Below are 13,892 nucleotides of genomic sequence, written 5' to 3'. Positions count from 1 at the left end.
AGTTTTGTATTAACTATAATTTTCTCTTCAGTGGGTCTGGTTTTAGTGTAAGCTCTAGAAGCCAGAGAGCTCAGAAAGGATGGTATGTCCTTTCCATGCCTCCCTCCCAGACCTCCACTGGTCTCTGAGAAGGACACACCAGACAGTGAGCTTCTCCTTTTGGTCTCAAAAATCTTCAGGACAAATGAAAATCCAAAGCCAGCTTTGGTTATAACGCTTGCAGTGCCTACATCCACTGCACTAGGGACTGCAAACAGATGAGGAGGGAATGGACATGTGATTTCCAGTGACACTGGATAAAATAAAATGGAATGGGCAGAACCACATGCGTTGCTACTGCTATTCTCCACCAAACTGGGAATCATCAACTCTCTGGTAAGCTGTTTCCCACCCCCTGAAAAACAGTGATTAATGCAAAGTTAAGCAAAGTAATCCATGGAGGGGGAGGATGCTGAAAGAGGGGAATTCGAGCCAGCAGACCTAACAATATGATATGGCTACAGGGAAATGACACTCAGGCCTAGTTCCCTTCTCTACAGTGAATCTCAGGAAGGCCCAGCAACACCCTCACCCCCTACACAAATCAAATCCCACACAAACTCACTAAAAATTCTTGTGTTGAAATATTCCCATGCAGAGATTCCATTCCATCACCCTGACCATGGTTTTAGCTTTGTAAGTGATGATCTTAAAGATGTTTATGAGCTGAATCACTAAAGGCTTTGGGAACCTTTCACAGACAGGGCACCCCACTGCACTGACTCCAAGAGGCTAAAGACAAAAGTAAAACCAGAGCAACAATGGCACACAATGCCTTTGACTTACCCTGGAGTAGAGGGTGTGAGAGCCTTCAAACACACTTACATCCTCACGACCCATCAGCTCTGCTGCCTTTCACCACTCACTTCTGCATGGTGGACCACAACCGATCGATCACCAGCTACCAAAGACGAAAAATGAACGAATGCATTAGGCCAGAAGATCCATAACTTCAAGTCCCAAGCCACCACTCAAGTGAATTTGCTAGTGTAGGCTAAGTACTTACTTAACCCAAACACATATAATGGCTCAAGCACAATAAAAGTTCATTTCTGGTTCCTGTATACATACTGGACAAGTGAACAGTCAGTGGAGTGACCCTCCCTGATCAGTGATCCAGGCACCCAGACTGACAAAAGTCCCACCATTCCTAAACATAGCTTCCAAGATCCCCTGGGAGCCTTTCCATCCCAGCCTAGGAGGAGTGTAAAACAGCATGGAGGAACTCACATGGGCACTCTCTCTGTGTTTTTTTCCCTCGAAGTGGACCACAATACTTTTCCACTTCCACTCAGTTACACAGCCACACCTAAGCCCATGGGTTGCTGGACAGCTAGTAATCAGTATCACAGAAGCCTGACTCCAGCCTGACAAAGAAGACAATGTTAGGTTTAGAGTATAGAGTTCTGGGTGAGACACTAGCACAGTAAACTTGACTTAGTTACTTAACAACTCTGAGATCTGGTTTCCTCAACTGTGAAATACACTGCTTCCCTCATTGACCTGTGTGTCAACGTGAGACCCAAAATGAGACAAAACAGCACTTCTCAGACTTTAATGTACATGCATAGCACCTGAGCATCTTGATAAAATGCAGCCTGCAAACTCCCAGGTGATACCAATGCTGCTGTTCTCTGACCACACTTTAAGCAGAAAAGAGATTTTAAAAACTAAAGAATATTTCTGTGTACCACAAAGCGATCTGCAGATATAAAGAATTATTATCTCGGAACTGACTCTGATGATACATGAATTCCCAACTAGCCAGCATTTTCAGGATATGTTTAGTCTGGTTACCAGGTAAAATTTCATAGAGTCATAGGATTTTGGAACTGGGAAGAATTTAAGTGGTCACTGCTCTCCTCTCTTATTTTCCAAACAAGGAAGCAAACTCAGAGAAGTCAACAATGTCCCTAAAATCTCACAATAACTCAGTGTGCTGGAATTAGAATGCAGAAACTTGACGTTTTTCTTGTTATGACATAAATTCAATCGATAACTTTCTGAAGAAGAAAAGGTAATTTCTATTCTTCTGCTAAAGCGAGAAGAAATGGCTACTCTGGCCCAAATCTAAAAAGGTACCAGAAGGTAGCCTTCACCAGAGTGGGTCACCATCATACGAAATGTAAGTGAGGGGGTCACAGGGCAGACATGGAGATTTTCAAGCAGATGTTCTTCAAAACATAGCGATCTCCACCAAAGTTATATCTCATGTGTCCAAAATGTGACTTGAACACAAATTAACTACTGGCAAAAACAAGTTTTTTAAAATGTTTTCTCTCATTTATTTGGCTGCGTTGGGTCTTCGTTGCTGTGTGTGGTCTTTCTCTAGTTGAGGTGAGCAGGGGCTACTCTTTGTTGCAGTGCACACGCTTCTTACTGCTGTGGCTTCTCTTATTGTGGAGCACAGGCTCTAGGCACATGGGCTTCAGTAGTTGTGGCTCACGGGTTCTAGAGCACAGGCTCAGTAGCTGTGGCACACAGGCTTAGCTGTTCTGCGGCATGTGGGATCTTCCTGGACCAGAGATCGAACCCGTGTCCCATGCATTGGCAGGCGGATTCTTAACCACTGCACTACCAGGGAAGTCCCAAAAAACAAGAACTTTTATTTTCCATATATATACACCGAGTAATTCCTTTTAGGGGACAATTAGAAAAAGAGAATTTGAGGTTGCAAATAAAAAAGGGAAAGAAAATAATTAGCTGAGGAGGAGCAATGGTTTCTGTAGTCAACCCTGGGGACAAATAAAGGAACCTCAAAATTTTTTATCCCCAACACTTAAATTATTTTGCATCTCTGAGATCATGATGAGTCCTAGGAGTTAACAGCAGAAACTAAAATACAGGGCCTCAGCAGTGAAAGACAGGAGTCCAAACTTTCAGTCCTAAGTCAGAAAGGCATTGACTTACCTGGAAATCAAGTCAGATTGGGGAAGACGGGAGCCTCTTAGTATGCATGTCTCCGATAAAGCCATATAAATCTGAAAGTGTTTTGGTGAAATTAGGAGGGAGTACTTACTGAGCAAGGAATGATAAATGGAAATCAATACCTGCACATCCAGCATTAAGCTGGGTAAAATGCTATTATCAGCATCTTCATTTAGTGAGTAATTTCAAGCATTTTAATAAAGGTAGAACGTTCTAAGAACTCCTGTAGGTTTACTTCTGTACTCCACCCCCAACTCTCTTCCACAACAGTGTCTCTAGCACCTCAAAAATTCTCACATCCTGGCCATTTCCCAGAACCTAGTCTAGGCCCTAAAATTTTTACCCTATTTTTGTGCCATGGGTCCTCCCCTCCTTTTGGCAATCTATTGAAGATTTAGGAGGTCCTTCTCAGAATAATCTGTTAAATGCATAGAGAAAATATATAAGATTACAAAGGAAGCCAATTAGATGGAAATATTCTTCTACCCACAAAGCTCTCAAAGAGTCCACGGACCCAATTTAAAAATATCTGACTGGGGACTGACTCTTCTAGGATAGTGAAAGTTTTTTCTTACAGGAAAGTTTATGCAGAAAAGTTTAAAAAATACAAGCATAATGAATGGATACAGAAGATGTGGCATATATATACAATGGAATATTACTCAGCTATAAAAAGGGATGAGATGGAGCTATATGTAATGAGGTGGATAGAACTACAATCTGTCATACAGAGTGAAGTAAGTCAGAAAGAGAAAGACAAATATTGTATGCTAACTCACATATACGGAATCTAAAAATGGTACTGATGAACTCAGTGACAAGAACAGGGAAGCAGATACAGGGAATGGACTGGAGAACTCGAGGTATGGGAGGGGGCGGGGGGTGAAGGGGAAACTGAGAAGAAGCGGGAGAGTAGTACAGACATATATATACTACCAACTGTAAAATAGTCAGTGGGAAGTTGTTGTATAACAAAGGGAGTCCAACTCGAGGATGGAAGATGCCTTAGAGGACTGGGGCAGGGAGGGTGGGGGGGACTCGAGGGGGGGGGGCGTCAAGGAAGGGAGGGAATATGGGGATATGTGTATAAAAACAGTTGATTGAACCTGCTGTACCCCCCAAAAAAATAAAATAAAATAATAATAAAAAAAAAAAAAAAAAGGTAAAAAAAAAAAAAAAAAAAATACAAGCATATATAGTAAAGAATCATGCTCAGGAACAGTCAGTGAAGAAAAAAATTGAGGTGCAAAAAGAAGCCTGACCTTGAATTTCTGCCCAAACACAACACTATTCATGCTGTCGCTTTAAAATCTTACATTAAGGAATTACTCAGAATTTTCTTGGCTCCAGCCCTGTAGACACAGCATCTTCTGCGTACTGATGGCAAGTGAAGAAACACAGCACTAGAGAAGGCAAGACTGACATGAGCCCAAGCTTGAGTCCTAGTTCTCTAGTTCTCTGCCACTAATTAGCTGTTAGCTTGGTTAAGTCACTCTGAGGTGAAGTTTCTTGTCTATAAAATGAGAAAGTTGAGCTAAACCATCCCTTGGGTTTCTTACAACTCTGAATTATTAGGATTCTAAGACAATGCACAATCATTTCTCTGAGAAGAAATATTAGTGAGATTTCTTTTGGCCCTAAGTTCACTGCATGAAAATACCTTCTAAATGAGAATTTTTCAGAGGCGTCAGAAATACCTTATGAGAATCACCTGGCCATAGACTTTTAGACTTAGAAGGGATTTTAAGAGACATGCACCACATCTCACCAATCCCAGTGACCAGGTGAGAAAACAGAGGTTTGGAAAGACAAAGGAATGTAGGTGAGGTCGCATGATGAGGCAATGCTAGTGGACCATTATGACTATCGCAGTCTAGCATCAGCAGGATTTTAGGATTCAGCACTGGTAGTAAAAACCAGCTCATGAGTTCACTTGAAGAGAGACAGAAATAAACTTCAAATAAGCTGAGCCACAGAATGCGGATGGCACGAGGAAGCAGGTGACTCGGGTAATGACTCCCAGCAGCAGCGTCTCTGCCTCCAGTGGTGTCAAAGCTCGTACACACAGTAACCTCGCTAGCAACAGCACCACGTCCCTCAAATAGCATGGCTGCAAAACCCATCTCAAAAAACAGTGCATTACAAAAAAATGAAGGGAAAAAAAAGGTATTTCAAAAGAGGGGACGGGATGAACAAACCCTGGCTGTTAAGGTCAATAAAACCAAAGTTCAAGATTTGAATTGTTAATTCAATCTTAAAATACTTGTTAGGAATTTTTAAGTTTTAGAAGAAACTGACTCAGAGTAACTTTGACCTACCTTTATGGACAGCCCTGAAGTATAGTAACTGTGAGCATTATTTTATTTTATTTTATTTTTTTTAGCTCTCTATTGGAGTATAATTGCTTTACACTGTTGTGCCAGTTTTTGCTGTACAACAAAGTGAATCAGCTGTATTTACACATATATCCCCATATCCCCTCCTTCCTGTGACTCCTTCCCGCCCTCCCTATCCCAGCCCTCTAAGTCATCACCCACCACCGAGTTGATCTCCCTGTGTTATGCAGCAGCTTACCACTATCTATTTTACATTTGGTAGTGTATATATTTTAACTAATATATATTTTTTAACTAATACCCTCACCACTATCTTTGGAGAGTGTAATTATTGGATACTGATCAGGTTTAAAAGTTACATGTGTATTTCCATAGTTCCGTCCACATGTATAGACTAGTTTTATAAGGAACGAAGTAGAAACTGTGAAGTTGTTGGGAATTTTGATTGAATCCTGACTTCAACCTCATTTTCAATTAGCCAACAACATGTATGCCAAGCGCTTTCAAAACCTGTTATGATGCTTAATGGTCAGCGGGCCCTTTTCATCTCCCACACACAACCAGTACAGTAATGGCACCCATTCTCAACCCCTACAATCATCATTCCTACCTTATATCAACATTTCTGGCTTTCGTAACTTTTTTTTAAGATTTTCTTCAGGAACCGATTATAGCCTTTCAAAATTTTCTAGACCGCTGGTTTGCCACCTCCGTACTTCATCTCCTCCAGGAATTCCCAGAGACAGCAGTGCCATCTACTGGTAGGGAGGGCACAAGTTGTTGTCTGGAAGCCTGTGGGTGACATGCCAAGGACCTGAAAGAATGGCAGCCTAGATTTGTGGCTTTGTGAGCCTTTCTTTTCTAGAGCACATTACAAGCATAACTGATGCTTACAACCTAAGACATGGAACTCCACAGGCGCCCCTATCGTGAAGGGCAGGTCCTCTGGGAGCCATATAAAGCCCAGCCAGTCTAGCCAATAGTGAGGCGACTCTGCCTAGAAATGCCTCCTCAAGGCTCCAAAGGCAGAGCCTCATTGAATTAAACACTTCCTAGCTCTCCTTTTTCCCCATGTTTCTGTATCAGATGATCTCACCCAGGCCCCTACCTGTGGCAATGTTATTCTGCTCTATCTTACAGGAAGCGTCCGAGGGAAGGTGCTCAGACCCCTCTCAGCGTGAAGGCTCTTAGATTTACACAATGTGACACAGATCCTGCTCAAAGGACACTACTGCTTAGGCATGCACGTCAGACTCTAATCTCTCTCATCCACTCTCCATGCTCCCCTCCCTGACCCAGAGGACAGAAACGACAGAAAGGAAATGATTTTGTTCTTGCTTTGAAAGCAACGCTACTGGGCTTTTATTGAATCAGAGAATAAACCTTGTCCTGTAGGTCACTGACGTACGTTGCTTCCCTCAAGATGAACTAAGCCTGTCAATCTTTCTGTTTTCCCTTGTGTAACCTAATAAGTGCTTCTCAACCTTTCCAAAACCCTTGGCTCCCTTTCACAGACTAAACAAACACTGCATGCACTTTGTGTATTTATATAACAAAAGTGACATTTTTCTCTCTAAACATAAAGGCATGTACCTTTCCAAACTATACCACCTACCCCAGCCTCAGAATTCCCTGCTCCCCCACTGCATACCAGCTAAAACTCACTGACAAATTCTAAAATCTATTCTCATTAATTTGCTTTATGTTTCAAGCTGTGACAATCTATACTTTACTTTACCATGGTCATGTGTTATATTCCCAACAAACTTTGCAGCACCTTCTCTTTTACTTTTGCTTGCTCCAGAAAACCACCAAAAGTTGATCTGCTACAGTTGATGTTCATTCTGATTCCCGCTAACAAATTTAAGTGTTCCCTCCTCAGTTAGTTTGAATTTGCCAAGCGTGAGGTGTGTCTCAGAAGATGCTTGAAAAAAATCACATTGTTTCATAAAGAAACAAAACTTTGTATGGGGAAGGTAAGAGTAATAAAAAGCTTTTGAAGCCTATCAGGATGTCTCCCAGGAATAGGAAAGAGAGATTCTTGTGCATTTCCTACCAGAATAAGTTATAAATGAATTACAGTGAAACCAGAATACAGTAAAACCTTCCTAATGATAGTTAGTTGAACCATTTCTTACCAAGCAGACTACCAGGTATATCTAACAAATTAATCAGTGGAAAGCTGAAGGGACTTTTTATATTTCGTTATAAGATGTACAGTATGTCCGTGCTATGACAGGTATGGGGTAATGGAGAAGGAAAGAGGCAGGGGATGCCTCCCTTTTTCAAGCATGACTTAGAGGAGACATACTCCCCTACACACACACATTCGCGCGCGCGCACACACACACACACACACACACACTCGCAGCTTTTGGCATCCAAAGCTCTTCTTTAATTAAACACGTACTTCTCAAAGAACTAAGGAGATCTAAATGGGTGTAACTTAGACCCTGCCTTCCCTTCTCCCTATAGCCTACTAACATGCTGAAAATAAGTCATTACTTGCTTCGGCAGCCCAGAAAAACCTCAGTTCACAGAGATAACCAGTTTACAGAGATAAACGCCCCCCCCCCCACCCCCCACGCCCCCTCAAAAAAAAAGGAAAAAAACGGTTTTCTTGAAGGGAATATCTGTGTGATGGTCTGGTCTGCAGTTCACTGCAGGCATCTCCCCCCTCACAATTACCAGCCATCAGTTTCGCTGTAATTGCTCACTGTAGCCTCTCATTTAGACCTACTCCGTCAGCGCCCAACCGCTCTTAAAATAATTTTTTTTCATCTCTTTACAAATCTCTGGATTCCTCCGGCTGGCTGAAAGCGTTCCATTTCGGTGCCGCTCTGGGGTGAGAGCTCGCGGGCAGGTCCCGAGAAGCCCTTCCACCGGCGCACCTGGGCTGGCCCGCGGGTCCTGCCCCCACCCCCACCCCCGCCCGCGCGGCTGCGCCAGGAATTCGGCTTTGCTCGCCGCCGCCGGATTAGTTCGAGTCCCGCGGCTTGGCCAAAGTGACACCACATTTTTTTTTCCTTCGTTCTCACATGTGACAGGTCCCACTGCATTAAAGCCATCTTCTCCCCGGCCCCAGCCCAGGTCTGGCGCCGGAGACGCTACCGCCCCACCACCCTTCACCCTTTACCTGGGGTGGGGGTCCCTCCGGGCGGGAAACAAAGGCGGAGGCGAGGCTGCCAGGTGGGCAACTCCCCTCGCGCGGACCCATCACCGCGGTGAGGAGGATGGGGAGAGGCATTAGAGGGCAGAAAAAGAGAAACCGAGGCACCGAGGGGGATGGCTAAGCCCGGGTCTGCATCCTCTCCCAACCGAGGCTCCCCGGGCGGGCGAACCCCAGCCCTCCCCCCGCTCCGCTCGCCCGCACCCCGCAGCGCAGGGGCCGGGAGGCCGCCCCGCGGCAGCTCTTACCTCGGGAGAGGCGCTCCGGCTCCCTCCGACGGCTCGGGAAGAAGCCCCACCGCTCGCGCACGCGCACTCGCGTTCTCGCGCCTTCGCGCCCCCGCGCACGCCCCTCCGACCGGGCTTCGGTCCGCCCCGGCCCTGTCCGTCAGCGCCCGTGAGAGCCAATCCAGTAGCACGGGAGGATCAGCGCCGGTCACGTGGTCGGGCCAGCCAATCACCAAATTGCCCTCGGCAGCACCCACTCCGATGTGTCTGGGGGTTCGGTTGCTACGGAGTGGAGCGGGTGCGAGGCACGCACAAAGGGCTGAGGCTCCTGTTTTGGGAGCTGATTGGCGCTGGATTGACCAATTACTAGGTCACTTGATATCTCAAATTATAAATATGAATAAGAATGACCTGGGCATCTTGTTAAAAAGCGGATTCTGATCCAGTAAGTCTGAGATGGGGTCATGAAATTCTGCCTTTCTAACAAGCTCTAGGTGGTGATGTTGATGCTCCTGGTCTGAGGGCCATGCTTTGGGTAGCAAGAGTTTAAGGGTACTTGTCGGAAAACGATGGCTATAACCCCCTGCTCCACGTTATCTAAAATTTCAAGACCTTTTCCTTCCTCAAGTGATGGAAAGCATTCCAGTGAATAACTAAACAAGGGGTGTCCTGGTGACGCTCGTAGTTTGGACACAGGCCGAAGGAAGCTATGTTTAATTTCAACATCACCCATCCTTAGTCCATGGGACAGCCATCTGTGTCAATTTGGTGGACCCTCCTTATTGAGAACACTAGGTCATCCTAAAGTATTGGGCATATGTGTCACTGTGCTATACTCTTGGCCAGAGAAGCAACATAAGTGGTGTCTGCTTTCTGGAAACTTGCAGACTGTCACAGAACGACACAGGCAAACTCAGGAAGAAGCGTATAGGAGTAACATGCAGGGACCTAATTGTTGCAGCATCTTGGGCAATTCAGGCCAGAACTATCCAAAATCAGCCAGAGAGGTTATAATATCCTATCTTAGGGATCTTCAAAATTGTCCAGGTAGGCTTCTGTCAGTAATTCTGGAGTCTGGAAGTCAGGAAGCCCAATGCCTCTGTCATCTCTAAAACTGTACCTTAATCTAAGTATTTTCAGACTGGCTGCTAGAGTACTTGTTGTTCAGCATAGTCAAGCTCTTATTACCCGATAGTGCACCAAAGTGATTCAAAGGTCTAAGTGCTATATTCTCCAAGACCTTCTTCTTACTTCAGACCAGGTCGTGTGACACTGCTTCCAGCAGTTTTCTCTCACTATTCCTCAAGGTGATTAGACTTCTGTAGCCTCTCTCCTGTAACAATTCTGAAGCCAACACTAGTTAGACTTGAGCAGTACCTCCTGATACAGAACATCTACATATAGGCAAGCTCTTAAGCTGTGCTATTCGTTTCATTTGCCATGATAGCGAAATGAAGGAGGTGAGTCCGTTTTAAAATATTCCAAGAGCGTCTCAATTCTCTTTACTGGGATTTTACCAAATTATTGTATTTTGTGACATAAAGTAATTAGTGCCTGGATCTTGGAAAGCTACTGTTGCACAGAGTTTTCCTTTGCTATAATGGAGTATGACCTAGTTTTTAACTGAATTAGTGAGGTCCCCTCAGAACACTGCCAACAACAGCCATCTTGCTCGAAAGTGACTTGATTTGCCACATCAGAAATATGGAAGCCTGATGTATAAGGCTGCAATCTAACTTCCCTCTACTCTGACACTTTTAAAAATGTATTTTACAGCGTTCAAATGGGGGGAAATTTCTTCTCACCTTGTAAACTTGTAGCTTTATCTACTGGGTAAAATAAGGACATTTTTCACTGATATTTAACCAGCATCAGTCATTTAAATTTTTAACTAGAAAAAAAAAGCGTTTATTTTCTATTTGTGAGTGTCATCATTACAAAAAGAAGCATCAAGAAACAAAGAAATTCTTGCCTGAGGATAAGAATTTGAAAAAAAAGAACATGCAGGCTGTCATTCATTTTCTTTCTCAGTTGGCTTGCCTCACAAGTGTAACCTGGCTGTCCTGTCTCAGAAAGTGGATATGCTAGTATCTGGTATAAATCAGGAGCTGGCTTACATGAGCTCCCCTCCCACCCTACCCACCACCCCACAGAAATTGCATAGTGAGAGATTTAGGTATGTTTGAAAAGAAGAGAAAGAGATAAGATATAAACAGCCAATTCCAACGCAGGGGACATGGGTTTGATCCCTGGTCAGGGAACTAAGATCCCACGTGCTGTGGGGCAACTAAGCCTGTGTGCCACAACTAGAGAGCCTGCATGCTGCAGACTACAGAGCCCATGTGCCCTGGAGCTCGTGTGACACAACTAAAGAGGAAGAAGAAAAAGAAAAAAAAACCCACACACCACAACTAGAGAGAAGCCCGCGTACTGCAATGACAGATCCAACACATCTCAACAAAGATCCTGCGTGCCACAACTAAGACCTGATGCAGCTTAAATAAATAAATAAATAAATCAATAAGTAAATAAGTAAATAGAAAAAATTTTTAAAAGATTTAAACAGCCAAGTCTCCAGAAATTCACCCATTGCTCCATGATGATCAGAACCCCCCAGTCTACTTTATGATTGCTAATTATGTTTTTATCTCTCTAGCAATAAATAGCTTCTCTAAACTTATTTCATTCATGAATACCCACAGATTACCCAAGATTCTAATTTCCGTCTTGCCAGGATAACCATTTTATGTTTATGTATCTGTGTTTTAATAACTGGTACCTTTTTTTTCCATTTAGTAGTGTAAATGTCTACAGATTTAGCCTAACACACTGGACATTTTAAGATAAGTTTATGTTCTTTATTTTCTTTATATTATCTCTAAAATATATATAAATATTCTTTTAAAATATTTTTTGTAAAACATTTCATTCTCAAAACATATATATCCCTCTATACCTCCCCCAGCTTAAGAAATAAAACATTTTTAATACAGTCAAAGCACCCGTGTACCCCTTCCAACTAGCTGATTTTTTTAGATGGAGATACCACACTTAGCAAGCTTAGCCACAAAGGAGAAAGAATGGTTTATGGAAGAAAACACCATATTGCATGCATATAATACAAAACATAAATGTAAATGAACAAAATTCTTACTGAATAAAATGTTTGGAAGTTCCAAACTGATGTAAGAAAAGCACAACAGAGCTGGAAATTCCGTGTGGTCCAATTCCTGTGCAGGTAACTTTTAGAAGACTATATAAGTATTGTCGAACAGAGATAAGGAGAGGAATCAAGTCTCATTCATTCAGTAAAAACAGTACATGAACCCTGTACTTTAGCTCATTTTAAGTCATTACAATTCAAAATAAAAAGTGTTGTAAGCGAGGCACACACACTCTAAGAAAGCACAAAGAAGGAACACCAATTCTTATTGATATCAGAGAAGGCTTTCTGTAAAAAGTGATGGCTGAACTGAATTCCAAAGAACTAGTAAGAGTTAGCCAGCAAAGGGCTAGCAGAAGGGTGTTTCAGGGCTAGCCCATACAAAAGCACAAGAGGATGGATTATTGAGGAAGAGGAAGTAGTTTTATCTGACTGGCTGTGAAAGGAAAAGGAAGGTCATTGAAAGATGGGGAAAAGACCCAAATGCAAGGATGGCAAATGTGTCCTTCCTCCCTTTTCTAATCAATCATGACATTCAACTCTATTCTAGTGATTATGAGTAAAATCTAGGACCAAATCCCAGCTTTTTCACTTACCAGCTGTATAAACCTGGACAGTGTGTCCCTTGGAAGATATTGCATAAATGATTGCACAGTTTTCTCATCTGCAAAATGGAAATATAATGGCAATACAAGTACTTGTCTCTTACAGCTGTTAATGAGCTAATTAAACAATATAAAGTGCCTAAGCAGTGTTTGTCATGTAGGAAGTTACGTAAATGTTAGCTGTTACATTTATACTTATTTACACAGCTAAATAAATGTTAGCTATTACAACAGCTAGGACATGGAAGCAACCTAAATGTCCATGACTGATGAATGATAAACGTACATACAATGGAATATTACTCAGCCATAAAAAGGAACGAAATTGAGTTATTTGTAGTGAGGTGGATGGACCTAGAGTCTCATACAGAGTGAAGTAAGTCAGAAAGAGAAAAACAAATACCATATCCTAATGCATATATATGGAATCTAGAAAAATGGTACTGATGAACCTAGTGGCAGGGCAGGAATAAAGACAGACGTAGAAAATGGGCTTAAGGACACAGGGTGGGAAGGGGAGGCTGGGATGTAGTGAGAGAGTAGCATTGACATATATACAATACCAATTATAAAATAGATAGCTAGTAGGAAGCTGCTACATAGCATAAGGAGATAAGATTGGTGCTTTGTGAAGACCTAGAGGGGTGGGATCCAGTGGGTGAGAGGAAAACTCAAGAGGGAGGGGATATATATATGAATACAGCTGATTCACTTTGTTGTACAGCAGAAACTAACACAACATTGTAAAACAATTATACTCCAATAAAGATGTATAAAAAATGTTAGCTATTATTAATAGTATTCTTCTAAACGTGGATGTGGCCTCAGGCTCCTTCTCAACTCAGTGTTAGTGACCTCCCATTTCAACCGATCAGAATTGACACCCAGGGGAACTTTTCAGCCCTTCCTGACAACTCTTCGAGCTCTACATCTTAGTGCCCCTCACCTATACTGATTTTTATCTACATTTAAGCAAGCTCTCTGTGATAAAAAGACCCTCTCAGTCCAACACCAAGTCACACAAAAACTAGCTGGTGACACACCTAAATATTTTCTTGAAAATTTAGAGATTTTTTTCACTGATTTTTTTTTTTCTTTGTAATTTTTAATAAAACACATCATACTCTACGTATTTGGACTTTTTGTCCGTTAGATGCATTACTTCTCACTTGCTCACACTCAAGTGTATATGACATTTTTATGACTATATCTCCCAGATTTCTGACCTATATTTCTACCACCTTGCCATTCCTATGCAGAAGAGCTTAGCATACTTGATGAAGATGTAATATTGGGGAATGTGGTTTCCACCAAATGATCCTTAAAAATTTTCAAGACTAATTCCTGGGCCTGGGATGCCATTCACACATGCTTTCATTCCCACTCAGAAGCACCTCTGGGATTCTCTATGGTGAGTAAGTACTG

The 13,892-nt window shown here is 42.6% G+C and overlaps 1 protein-coding gene across 2 annotated transcripts in view; it reads right to left on the bottom strand.

The window, feature by feature from the left end:
* Nucleotides 1–3,011, bottom strand: part of TMEM108 (transmembrane protein 108) — a 335,235-nt gene extending 332,224 nt beyond the window's left edge. For both annotated transcript variants that reach the window (XM_057740285.1, XM_057740286.1), the window contains exons 1-2: nt 2,950–3,011; nt 826–940 (exon numbers count right to left, since the gene is read on the bottom strand). The gene's annotated coding sequence lies outside the window, so the exon portion shown is untranslated. The remainder of the gene's footprint in view (nt 1–825; nt 941–2,949) is intronic.
* Between the last annotated feature and the right edge of the window lie 10,881 nt (nt 3,012–13,892).

Source organism: Hippopotamus amphibius, chromosome 6, assembly GCF_030028045.1.
Source record: "Hippopotamus amphibius kiboko isolate mHipAmp2 chromosome 6, mHipAmp2.hap2, whole genome shotgun sequence".
In the NCBI taxonomy this organism is placed as follows: domain Eukaryota; kingdom Metazoa; phylum Chordata; class Mammalia; order Artiodactyla; family Hippopotamidae; genus Hippopotamus; species Hippopotamus amphibius.
Note: the sequence above shows the minus strand (reverse complement) of the source record. Positions and strands in the feature narration are given on the sequence as shown.